Below are 13,765 nucleotides of genomic sequence, written 5' to 3'. Positions count from 1 at the left end.
ATACCACACTTTGTTCATTTACCAAGTGATAAACCTTGGAATTACTTCCAGGTTTTCATGTTTATTAATAAAGCCATTATAAATGTTCATATATGACTTCTGTGTGCACGTAAGTTCTTATTTCTTTTGGGTAAATATGAAGGAATGGGACTGTTATGATATATGGTGTGTATCTGTTCAACTATATAAAAATCTGCCTGTTTTTCCAAAGTGACTATATGACAAAACAGTATTTGAGAGTTCAGTTGTTACGCATCCTTCTCTGCTACTGTGTTTTCTTTTTGTTTTTTAGTGTGTGTGTGTGTAGTCCTGGTATTACAGTAATAGTAGTAGGAGTAGTACCATATTGCTGTTTTAATTTATGCTAAGACTAATGAGAGTGAAAATCTTTTCAAGTGCTTATTGGGCATTCATGATTCTTCTTTGTTGAAAAGTATGTTCAAATCTTTTGCATATTTTAAAAATTGTATTGTTTATTTTGTTGAGTTTTGAGAATTCTTCATACATTTTACAACTAAGTTCTTGGTCAGATATGAGCTTTGCAACTATTTTCTCCCAGTCTATGGTTTGTTTTTCAGATTCATTTAGTAAGTCCAATTTACCAGTGTTTCCTTCCATAGGTCACAATTTTGATATATCTAAAAAATCTTTGCCTAACGAGGATCACAATGATTTTTCCATGTTTTCTTTTAGATATTTAATGATCTTAGGTTTTAAATTTGATTTTATAATCTATTTTGAGTTAATTTTTGCATATTAATGTGAAGTATGAGTTGAGGTTTATTTATTTTTTTGCATATTGATATCCAGTTGTTCCAACAGCATTTGATAAAGAAAGGATCTAAACATTCTCTATTGAAATACGTTTTGATTTTGGCTGAAACTGATTGACTATATATGTTGGTATGCTTTTGTTCCATTAATCTACACATTTACCTTCTCACCAATGCTGCATTGTCTTGATTACTATAGTTTTTTCCCTTTTTAAAAAATTTTTTTGTTCAAATTCAATTGGCAAACATATAGTACATCATTAGTTTCAGATGTAGTGTTCAATAATTTATCAGTTGCACGCGTATAACACCCAGTGCTCATCACATAGTTTTAGAGGATTTCTCAACCTTACCATTATTGATATTTTGGGCTGGATAATTCTTTGTTTGGGGGTAAACTGTGCATTGTAAATATTTACCAGCATCTCTAGCCTCTATCCACTCAATGCCACTAGCAGCCTCCAGGTTATGAAAGCCAAAATGTCCCCAGACCATTGCCAAATGTTCCCAAGGGAGCAAAACAGTCCCCTGTTAAGAACAATCACTTCTTTCACTCATATGTGGAATTTAAGAAAGACAGATGAACAGAGGGGAAGGGAAGGAAAAATAAAATAAGATAAAAACAGAGAGGGAGGCAAACCATAAGAAACTCTTAACTATAGGAAACTGAGGGTTGCTAGAGGGGAAGTGGGCGGGGAATGGGGTAATTGGGTAACGTGCATTAAGGAGGGCACTTGATGTAATAAGCACTGGGGGTTATATGCAACTGATGAATCACTAACTTCTACCCCTGAAACTAGTAATACACTATAAAGACACTATATGTAACTAAATTGAATTTAAATTAAAAAATTTAAAAAAAAAAGAAAAATCACTTCAGAATAAGCCTTGAAACCAAGTGTTGTGAATCCTCCAACTTGGTTCTTTCTCAAATTTGTTTAGGTAACTGTAATTCCTTTGCATTTCGTATAATTTTTAAAATCAGCTTATTGATTTATATTAAAAATATACTGGAATTTTTATCAGGATTATGTTAAATTTATAGATCAATTTGAGGACTACTGCAATCTTAACAATATTGATTTTTCCAAGCCATGAGAAAAAGTATATTTCTCCATTTAGTTAGGTCTTCTTTGATTTCTTTCATCAGTGTTTCATAGTCTTCAGCACATATTTTGTTAAACTTTACTTAAAAAGGGGCGCCTGGGTGGCTCAGTCGTTAAGCGTCTGCCTTCGGCTCAGGTCGTGATCCCAGGGTCCTGGGATCGAGCCCCGCATCGGGCTCCCTGCTCAGTGGGGAGTCTGCTTCTCCCTCTCCTGCTCCCCCTGCTTGTGTTCCCTCTCTCGCTGTGTCTCTCTCTGTCAAATAAATAAATAAAATCTTTAAAAAAAAAAAAACTTTACTTAAATATTTCATGTTTTTTGGAGATATTGTAAATGTCACTCTTATTTATTTCAATTTCTCACTGTTCGTTGACAGTATGTAGAAATACCCATGCTTTTATGTATTGGCTTTGTATCCTTTGTCCTTGCAAAACTCACTGATTTTGAAACCTTTTAGTATTATATTAATGTACTTTTTTACATTTTTTTAGGTTTTTAGTTGTATTGAGTTATAATTGATACACAAAGAAAGTACACACATTTAATGTATACATCTTGGTGAGTTTGGACATAGGCATATACCCACAATACCATCACCACAACCAAGGTGTTAAATATATCCAGCATCTCTAGTAATTTACTTGTGTGTGTGTGTGTGTGTGTGTGTTGGTAAGAATACTTACCTTTAGATCCATCCAGACCAATCCTCTTAACATATTTTAAAGTGTACAATATCACATTTAAAAATGTAGATACTATGTTGTAGAGCACATCTCTAGAAATTATTTATCTTGCATAAGAGAAATTTTATACTCTTTGAAAAACAATACCCTTTTTTCCTCCTCCAAGCTTCTGGCATCCATCATTCTATTCTTTGCTTCTAAGAGTTTGATTATTTTAGATACCGCATCTAAGTGGAATCACGAAATATTTGTCATTCTGTAATTGGCTTATTTCACTTAGCATAATGTCCTTTAGTTACATTCGTGTTGTTGCAAATGGCAGGATTTCCTTCTTTTTTTAAAGCTGAATATTTCATTTTATGTATATACCACGTTTTCTTAAATGATTCATCCATTGGTGAATATTGGGCTTCTCCGTATCTTGGCTACTGTGAAAAATGCTATAATGAACATGAGGGTGCAGATATCTCTTTGAGATAGATTTCATTTCTTTCAGATATATACCCAGAAATGGGATTGCTGAATCATATGGTAGTTCTATTTTTAATTTTTTGAGGAAAGTCCATACTGTTTTCCAAAGTGGCTGCACCATTCTACATTCTCACCAACAGAATACAAGGATTTCCATTTCTCCACCACCTTGCCAACACTTGTTTTCACTTGTCTTTCTGTTACCCATCCTAACAGGTGTGAGGTGGTATCTTATTGTGGTTTGGATTTGTATTTTCCTGGTGATTAGTGATGGTGACACGTTTTCATGTACCTGTTGGCTATTTGGATGTCTTCTTTTGAAATATATTTATTCAGGACCTTTGCCCATATTTTAATCAGATTTTTTTTTGGTATTGAGTTATAAGATTTTCTTATATATCTTAGATATTTACCCCATAACAGAGAGATGGTTTGAAAATATTTCTTCCTATTCTGTAGATTGCCTTTTCATTTTGTTGTTTCCTTTGCTGTGCAGAAACATTTTACTTTGATGTACTCTCACTTTTCATTTTGTTGCTTGTGTTTTAGGTGCCATATCAAAAAATTCATTGTCAAGACCAATGTCAAGGAGCTTTTCCCTTATGTTTACTTGTAGGAGTTGTCTTTTTTTTGTTTTACGATTTTATTTATTTATTTGACAGAGAGAGACACAGTGAGAGAGGGAACACAAGCAGGGGGAGTGGGAGAGGGAGAAGCAGGCTTCCCACGGAGCAGGGATCCTAATGCGGGGCTCAATCCGAGGACCCTGGGATCATGACATGAGCCAAAGGCAGACGCCCAATGACTGAGCCACCCAGGCACCCCTGCTCGTGGGAGTTTTATATATTCAAGTCTTAAATCCATTTTGAGCAAATTTTTGTGAGTGTTGTAAGATAGGGGTCAAATTTCATTCTTTTTCATGTGGATATCAATTTTTCCAACATCATTTATTAGAGAGGCCATTCTTTCCACATTGAGTGTTTGGTGTCCTTGTCAAAGCTTAGTTGACCCTATGTAACATGGGTTATTTCTGGGCTCTCAATTCAGTTGACAAGTTTCCAAAATAAGTAAATTCTAGCCTCTTAAATTCCAACTCAGAAGATAATACACAGTTCATCAAATGATTATATGATCAAGTTAAAATCAGATTTCAAAAACAGGCGGCAATTTTACATGGGCAAAAAAAAAGCTTTTATATTCATTTTGTAATTATTCACAATAATGAATTATCTTATTGTTTCTGCTAACTTTTCAGTAGATTCTATTGCATTTTAATACATATGTTTCTTATATAGTAACTTTGGTACATCTTCTAGAACAATGTAAAATAACAGTGGTTGTAAGTACAGTTGACCCTTGAACAATACAGGTTTGACTTATGCAGGTCCATGTATTTGCAGATTTTTTTTCAATAAATACAGTACTGTACTACCAATATGTTTTCTCTTCCTTATGATTTACTTAATAACATTTTCTTTTCTATAGCTTACTTGTAAGAATAGAGTGTGTAATATATAAAACACAAAATACGTGTTGACTATTTGTGTTATTGATAAGGCTTCCAGTCAACAGTAGGCGATTAGTAGTTAAGTTTTGGGGCATCAAAGATATACACTGATCTTCAACTGTGCAGGGGGTCAGTGCCCCTAATCTCCGCATTGTTCAAGGATCAACTGTAACTGCATTTTGTTTCTACCCTTCTAAAGCACACTTTTCACATTTCATCATATTTCATTGTATGTGAGTACGCTTTAAATAATGTCAATGCCGAAACTACAGAGGGGAAGTCAGTGAAGAAAGTAGTTCAAATTAAATTCTAAGGTCTATGGGAAAATAACCAAACCTAAAGTGTTGAAAATGGAAATCCTTACCTTGTTCTTGATCTTACAGGGAAAGCATTCAGTCTTTCACCACTAAGTATGATGTTAACCATGGTTTTGTTTTTGTTTTTTTGTAGACGCTCTTTATTAGGCTCAGGAAATTCCCCTTTATTCCCAAACTGCTGATAGTTGTTTTTGTTTTTTTAATCATGAATGGGTGTTGGATTTTGTGAAATGCTTTTTTCCATCATATGAATATATATTTTTTCTTTATAGGTTCAAATGGCAGATTACACTGATTTCCAAATGATGAACCAGCATTGTAGATCTGTAATAAATCACAGTTGGTCATGGTGCATAATTATTTTTATACTGATGAATTCAGTTTTCTAATATTTTATTATAGATTTTTCTTTCTAAGTTCACGAGAGGTATGGGACTGTAATTTTTTTTTGTAATATCTTTGTCTGGTTTTAGGTATGAGAGTAATAACAAACTAAAATGAGCTAGGAAGTGCTCCTTTCTTTTCTGTATTTGAAAAGAATTTATGTAAAAGTTCTGTTAATTCTTCTTTAAATGTTTGCTTGAATTCAGCATTGAAACCAATTGCACCTAGAAATTAATTTTAAAGAATGATTTAAAATTATAAATTTGGGGTGCCTGGGTGGTGCAGTTGGTTAAGCATCTGACTCTTGGTTTCAGCTCATGATCCCAGGGTTCTGGGATCGAGCCCCTCGTCAGGCTCCCTACTCAGCATGGAATGTGTTTGAGATTCTCTCTCTCTCCCTCTCCCTCTGCCCCTCACACTCCTGCTGTCTCTCTCTCTTTAAAATAAATAACATCTTTAAAAAATTAAAAAGTAAAATAAAATTATAAATTTGATTTCTTTAATGGTTATAGGACCATTTGGATTATCTATTTCATCTTTTTTTAAAGATTTTATGTATTTATTTGACAGAGAGAGAGACAGCGAGAGCAGGAACACAAGCAGAGGGAGTGAGAGAGGGAGAAGCAGGCTTCCCGCTGAGCAGGGAGCCCAGCGCAGGGCTCAATTCCAGGACCCTGGGACCATGACCTGGGCCAAAGGCAGACGCTTAATGACTGAGCCACCCAGGCGCCCCATGGATTATCTCTTCCATCTTGGTTGAGTTTCAGTAATTTGTTATTTTTGAGGAATTGTTCCATTTCATCGTAGTTGTTAAATTTATGGGCATAAAGCTGTCCATTGTATTCCCTAAATAGCTGCAGAATCTGTAGTAATAACTTCATATCTGATACCATTTGTGTCTTCTCCCTATTTTTCCTAGATTCTCTCTTTCAAATTAAATTCTAGAGATTTACAAATTCCACTGATTTTTTTAAGAACTAGCTTTAAGTTTCACTGATCCTCTCTTGTTTTCCTATGTCAAGCTTCCTGGATTTCTGTTTTAATCTTTATTGTTTGCTTCTTTCTGCCTGATTTGTGTTTATTTTTAACTCTTTCTTTTCTAGTTTCTTTATGTAGGAACTTAGATTATTGATTTGAGACCCTTCTTTCTAACATAAGCATTTAGTGCTATAAATTTCCCTCTCAGCACTGCTTTAGCTACATCCCAAATATTTTGATATGCTGTGTTTCTGTTTTCCTCCAGTTTCCTTCAGTTCTAAAATTTAAAAAGAAATTTTCTTTGAGACTAATGGGTTATTTAGAAGTTTGTTGTGTAATTTCAAATGTTTAAAAAATTTTTTCTTGTTTTCTTTCTGTTATTGATTTCTAATTTGATTTCATTATGGTCTGAATACACATTCTGTATGCTTTCTCTTAAATTTGTTAAGTTATCTTTATGGCCTAGGAGAATTTCTATCTTAGTTAATGTCCCATGGGCACTTGAAAAATATGTGTATTCTGTTGTTGTTGGGTAGAATATTCTTAACATGTTAACTTCATCTTGTAAATTGATGGTGTTATTCAAACCTTCTATACCCTTGGTGATTTTTAGTCTAGTAGCTCTATCAGTTCCTGGGGTAAGGGGCATGTACAAGACCCAAGTATAACCATTGATTTTGTTATTTTTCCTTTTAGTTCTATCAGGTTTTGCTTCATGTAATTTGAAGATCTGTTGTTCAGTACATACACACTCAGGATTATTATGTCTTCCTGGTGGATTGATCCTTTTATCATTATATAATGTCCTTCTTTGTCTCTAGTAATTTTCTTTGCTTTCAAGTCTATTTTATCAGATATTAATATACTACTGTTTTTAATATTTGCATGATATATATATTTCCATCCTTTTACTTTCAACCTACCTATGTAGATGAATTTGAAGTTGTTTTTCTTGTAGGTAGCAGATAGTTTTGTTGTTTTATCCACTCTGCCAATCTCTGTCCTTTAATCTCTCTCCTTAATCAAAGTTTATTTATATTAATTATTAATATGTTAGCATTTAAGTCTGCATTTTTGTACTTATTTTCTTTGTTTTCATTGGTTTTCTTTCCTCTCTTTCTCTTTTCTTACTTTCCTTTAAGTTATGTGAACAGATTTAAGGAATCTGGCTTGATTTATTTATCATGTTTTGAGTATATCTGTTTGTATAGTCTTCATGGTGATAGCTCTGGGTATTATTACATGCACATGTGACTTAAAATAGTCCACTGGAATCTACATTTTACCACTTACAGTGACATGTGGAACCTCACTTCCAATTTTGACCTCTACCTTCCCCACTTTGGTGATGAGCACTGGGTGTTATATGCAACTAATGAATCGTTGAGCACTACATCAAAAACTAATGATGCACTATATGCTGGCTAATTGAACATAATAATAAAAAAAGAAAAGAAAAAATATCATTGTATTGAGGGATACTTGGGTGGTGCAGTCAGTTAAGCATCTGCCTTTGGCTCAGGTCATGATCTCAGGGTCCTGGGATAGAGCCCCATTGTGGGTCTCCCTGCTCTGCAGGGAATCTGCTTCTCCCCCTCCTTCTGCCACTCCCCCTGCTTGTGCTCTCTTGCTCTGTCTCTCTTGCTCTATCTCTCAAATAAATAAATAAATAAATAAATAAATAAATAATCTTTAAAAAATACATATCATTGTATTGAGTATCAGACTGCATTATGTTTCTTTTCAATCATCAAAGATTTATAAATCTCATGAGTAAGAGGATAGTCTATGGTACATACCTATATTTCTATTCTTCTTATTGATCCTTCTTCTTGATGCCCCAAATTTCTTGCCTTTATCATTTCCTTTCAGTTTGAAGAATTTCCATTTCATAACTCTTAAAGGTAGGTCTGTAGGACATAGATGCTTTCAGTTTTCTTTCATCTGAGAATGTTTTGTTTCCCCTTCATTCCTTAAGGATAGATAGTTCCTCCAAATATAGAACTCACAGTTGAAAGCTCTTTTCCTTCCTCATTTAAAAAATATTGTGCTGCTCCTTTCAGGCTTCCATGATTTCAGAAGAGAAATTCACTGACATAAAAACTGGTGTTGTATATGTAGCACAGTATCTCTCTCTGATTGCAATTTTCTTTGTCTTTATTTTATTAATTTAATTATGATGTTTCTTGGTGGGAATAATTTTGGGTATATCCTGCTGGGGTTCAATCAGCTTCCTGGATCTGTAGGTTTGTGTCCTTTGCCAAGATTAGTAAGTTCTTAGCCATTATTTCTTCAAATACCATTTCAGCCCCACTCTCTTTCTCCACCACTTCTGAGACTCAGATGACAGGAATGTTGGCTCTAAAGTTCTTATCCCACAGGTCCCTGGTGTTCTGTTCATTATTTTAGTCCATTTTGTCTGCTGAGTGAATTCCATTGTTCTGTCCTCAAGTTCAATGATCCTATTCTGTCATCTCCACTCTACTATGGAGTCCATACAGCAAGGATTTTTAAAAATTTCTGTTACTGAATTTTTAGGTTTTATAATTTTTTCTTTTTTCTTAAATACAGTTTTTCTAATATATAAATACATATAAAAAACATTCATCCTCTTAAGGAGTCAAAATTAGTGGTTTTTAATTTATTCACAGAGTTTTACAATTATCATTGCTATCTAATTCCAGAATGTTTTCATCACCTCCAAAAAATGCCCCATACTGATTAGCAGTCACTCCCCATTTCCTGTGTCCCTAGTCTCTGAAAACCACTATTTTCTGTCTCTATGGATTTGACTATTTGGACATTTCATATAAACGGAATCATACATTATGTGGCCTTCTGTGTCTGACTTCTTTCACTTAGCATAATGCTTTCAAGGTTCATCCATGTTATAGCATGTATTAATACTTCATTCTTTTTAATTACCAAGTAGTATTCCATTGTATGTATGTACCACATTTTGTTTTTCATTCATCAGTCGATAGACATTTGGGTTGTTTCCATTTCTTGGCTATTGCAAATAATATTGCTATGAATATTTCAAACAAGTTTTGTATGGGCCTATTTTTAAATTTCTCCTGGGTATATACATAAGAGTGAAATTGCTTGGTCACATGGTAATTCTATGTTTAACTTTTGAGGTGCAGCCAAACTATTTTCCAAAGAGGTTTCCCAATTTTACATTCCCACAGCAGTTTATGGAAGTTCAACTGCTTCACATCCTCACCAACACTTGTTACTGTCTGTCTTTCAGATTAAAGGTATACTTGTGGATGTCAAGTGGTATCTCACTCTGGTTTTGATTTGCATTTTCCTAACCACTAATGATGTTAAGTAACTTTTCATGTACTTATTAGCCATTTATTTATTTTCTTTGGAAAAAATATCAGTTCAATTTATTTGCTTATTTTCTGTACTTAAATTGATTTTGTTTATTATATTAAGTTGAATGAATTCTCCATATTTTGAGTACAAGTCCCTATCTTGATACAGAATATCAGATTTGCAAATATTTTCTCCCATTCTGCAGGCTGTCTTTTTACTTTTTTTATGGTGTCTCTCGAAGTATAAAAGTTTTTCATTTCATGAGGTCCAATTTAAGAATTTTTCTTCTGTTGTTGTGATTTTTGAGCCACCTAATCCAATGTCATGAATATCTACCCCTATGTTTTCTTCTAAGAATTTTATAGTTTTAGTTTTATATTTAGGTGTATGCTTTATTTTGAATTAGCAATAATCGCGCCTTGGATAAACCTCATTGGCTATGATACTGTCACTGCGCAAAGCTATTTTGAGTTAATTTTTGTACACGGTGTGAGGTAGAGTGATCAACCTCATAATTTTGCATGTGTGCAGCAAGTTATCCCAGCACCATTTATTAAAAAGACTATTCTTTCCTACACTGAATTGTCTTGGCACCCTTAGCAGAAACCAATTAGCCATAAATGTTAAGGTTTATTCTGGATTCTCAATTATATTCCACTAATCTATATTTCTACTTTTGTGCCAGAACCACATTGTCTTTATTGCTATAGCTTTACAATAAATTTTGAAATCAGAAAGTGTGAGTCCTCTAGCTCTGTGCTTTTCAAGAGTGGTTTTGCAATCATGGATCTCTTGCATTTCCATATGAATTTTGGACCAGGTTTTTAACATCTGCAAGGAAGGCAGCTATGATTTTGATAGGAATTCCATGAAATCTACATACCAACTGGGGAGTATTGCCATCTTAACAATAGAAAGTCTTCTAATTCATAAACATGAGGTATCTTTCTCTTTATTTAGGGCTTCTTTAATTTCTTTCAACTACATTTTGTAGTTGCCAGTGTACAAGTCTTAAAATTACTTGTTAAATTTGTTCCCATTTTATTCTATTTTATGCTCTTGTAAGTGGAATTACATTTAATTTCAGTTACAGATTATTCATTCTTAGTGTACAGAAATACAATTGTTTTGGTATACTGGTTTTTTATAATTTCTATTTTTTTTTGCTGAGCTTTCCTACTCTTTTAATTTTTAAAGAGAATTTGTATTTCATTGTTGAAAATTTTTATGATGGCTGCTTTAAAATCCTTATTTGAAAATTCCAGTATCTCATTCATCTATGTTGGCATCAGTTGATTATCTTTTCACATATACATTGTGATTTGCTTGGTTCTTGATAAGAAGGGTGTTTTTTTTTTTTTTTATTGCATGCTAGACATTTGTTCTATTATGAAAGAAGACTCTGGATTCTATTAAATATCTTATTGTAGCAGACATTAACTCTGTTTAGTTTTAGTACTCAGATCTTGGCATACTTTTGTGGGCTGTGGTTCTACTAGTAGTTTTTCAGAGTCTTAGCAGGCTTATTTTGGTCTATATATTTGGTGCTTCTGGGCCTCCCAGTTAGCTAGTAACTGCTAGGATTACCTGAGGAGGTAGAAGGGATTTCCCAGGCCTGCCCTAGGCTACCGCTGTGGGATAAGGACATGGTGAGATCCCTCTGTTGGTGTCTCTAGGCTGCCTCCATGTCTCTAGCATGAGGGAGGAGAGTCTTAGACCCTAGATGACAAAGAGGCTTCTAGGACCGGTCTACTTGTTATGATTGGGTCCCTTCTGCTATTCACCTGCCCACACCAAATACACACACACACACACACACATATATATATTTTATTATGTTAATCACCATACATCATTAGTTTTTGATGTAGTGTTCCATGATTCGTTGTTTGCATATAACACCCAGTGCTCCATTCAGTACGTGCCCTCTTTAATACCCATCACCAGGCTAACCCATGCCCCTAACCCCCTCCCTTCTAGAACCCCTCAGTTTGGTTCTCAGACACCAAATATATTTTTAAAATTTTATTGAAGTAGAAAACACACATAAGTCTATAAATCATAAGTTGATAGCTCAATTGTCTTTCAAAAATTAGATATATCTGTATAAAGAGGATCCAGAATAAGAAATCCTATTATCAGCAGCACCCTAGAAGGTGTCCTTATACTATTCCCAGTAAATACTACCCATCACATGGGTAAGTACTAACCTGAAACAACATACTGGTTAGTTTTGCATGTTTTTAAACTTTAAATAAACTGAGTCAGACAGTATTTATTCTTATGTTTCTGGTCTTTTTCTTCCCCTTTGGTAGTCATTATGCTTGTGAGATTCATCTATATTGTTACATGCAATTGTAGAAGTTCACTCATTTTCTTTCCTATGTGTGACACTGAGGGTATATACCATTATTAACTTTTAAAAAATTCCATCTGTTGATGAGCATTTGAGTATACCAGGTTCTGGCTACTACTAATAATGCTATTATGAACATTCTTGCATGTGATTTAGTGAACTGATATATGCATTCCTATCAGGTACCTAGGAACAGAATGTATCAGTCATAAGGTATGCATATGCTTTGCTTTAATAGACATTGCCAAACAGTTATCTAAAGGAGTTGTATCAACTTACACTCTTTATGGCATTGAATGAGTTTCAATTGCTACACATTTTTGACAACACTTAGAATTGGCTCTTTTTCATTTTAGCCATTTGATAGTGATATAATGTTATCTCACTGTAGTTTTATTTTACATTTTTCTAATGACTAATGAAACTGAAAATTTTTACATATGCTTATTGGGTATTTGGATATCTTCTTTTATGGAGTGTCTGTTCAAATCTTTACCCTTTTTTCTACTGGTTTATCTATCTTCTTTTATTGATTTGTAAAACTGGTTTTTATGAGTATGAATCATTTGCCAGGTTTATGCGTTGAAAATATTTATTCCTACTCTGTAGCTTATTCCTCTGGAACTAATAAATTGCATCTACTTTTTAAATACTTGAGCATATTTACTTCCGTGTAGTAAAAATATATATATAATTTAAAATCTTTCAGATTAAGCATTTTTTTCTAAATTTTATTCAAATAGTAAAGGATGACAATGATTATCTAAAATACAATTTTGTCAAATCCTTTGGCATATGCAGCTACATTAGGCTTAATGGATTACTAAATTACACAGATTTTTGACATCTTATTTGCTTACTGTCTGGCGGCCAATTAAACTCATTGTTCCAGTATGAATTTTATCAATGCTTAAATATGTTACCTTTTACCAGAATCTAAGACTATCAAAATCCAAATATATGTATCACTATTCTTTGAACCATTCTGAAACTAGGTCAGTGTTTAATATGGTTGATTGAATTCAAGTGCCATTATAGACACTAATGAATTGCTACTGTGTACCATGAAATGGAAAATCCATTTCATTGTAGTGACATAGAAAATGGTAAGGATAATCTGCCAAAGATAATAAAAGTGCATAATAATCATGGTGTGTTGTATATATCAAAATCTGAAGTGATTTAAAATGTTTTAATGGTTAAAATTAGTTTAGCTGACTTTTCTCATAGGTACTAATTTTAATTTTCAGATCGTGGTATTAATATTTCATTAGAGGATATTACATATAACACTTGCTTTTCTCCCTCTTTTCTCTATTATAGGAATGATGACAGATTTGAGGATAATAAAAAATAAAGATAATAAAGGTAAATTTATTTTATAAATTAAAAACTCTTTACTCACAGCTAATACCAAATATAGACCTTTCCTCATACTTACCATGGGAAATTTGAAAAGGCCCACTTTCTAAGGCTTCAGTAGTGTCAAATTACTTTAGAATCTCTATCTTTGATTATTTCTAAGGTATAAAGGACTTGTTGCTGAAACTGCTAATGAGTTAAAAAAAAAGGCGTTATTAGGTTATGCTTGCAGTATTTACAACTTTTAAAATGCACATGTCACACACTCAATAGGGTATCATGGGGAGTCAGTGCTAATAAACTACTATTCATTCTATTCTTCTTGGAAACAATTGGAAACAAATGCAAGTAGGCATGTGTTAGTATTATTGCCTACACTTATTTTTGAATTAAAACCCATGGCTATCCAGCAATGTCCACAATAGCCAAACTGTGGAAAGAGCCATTGACATTCACCAACAGATGAATGGATAAAGAAGATGTGGTATATATATACAATGGAATAT

At 33.4% G+C, this 13,765-nt stretch overlaps 1 protein-coding gene and 1 non-coding gene across 2 annotated transcripts in view; both read right to left on the bottom strand.

The window, feature by feature from the left end:
* Positions 1-13,765, bottom strand: part of ATRNL1 (attractin like 1) — a 796,918-nt gene that overhangs the window by 315,638 nt on the left and 467,515 nt on the right. The window lies entirely within an intron of this gene.
* Positions 9,869-10,004, bottom strand: LOC117998842. The gene has a single exon (XR_004676098.1). It is a non-coding gene; the product is annotated as a U4 spliceosomal RNA (small nuclear RNA).

The sequence above is a fragment of the Mirounga leonina genome, unplaced genomic scaffold (genome assembly GCF_011800145.1).
Source record: "Mirounga leonina isolate KUSES-001 unplaced genomic scaffold, KU_Mleo_1.0 Mir_114, whole genome shotgun sequence".
Lineage (NCBI taxonomy): Eukaryota > Metazoa > Chordata > Mammalia > Carnivora > Phocidae > Mirounga > Mirounga leonina.
This window is presented reverse-complemented; position numbering and strand designations above follow the sequence as displayed.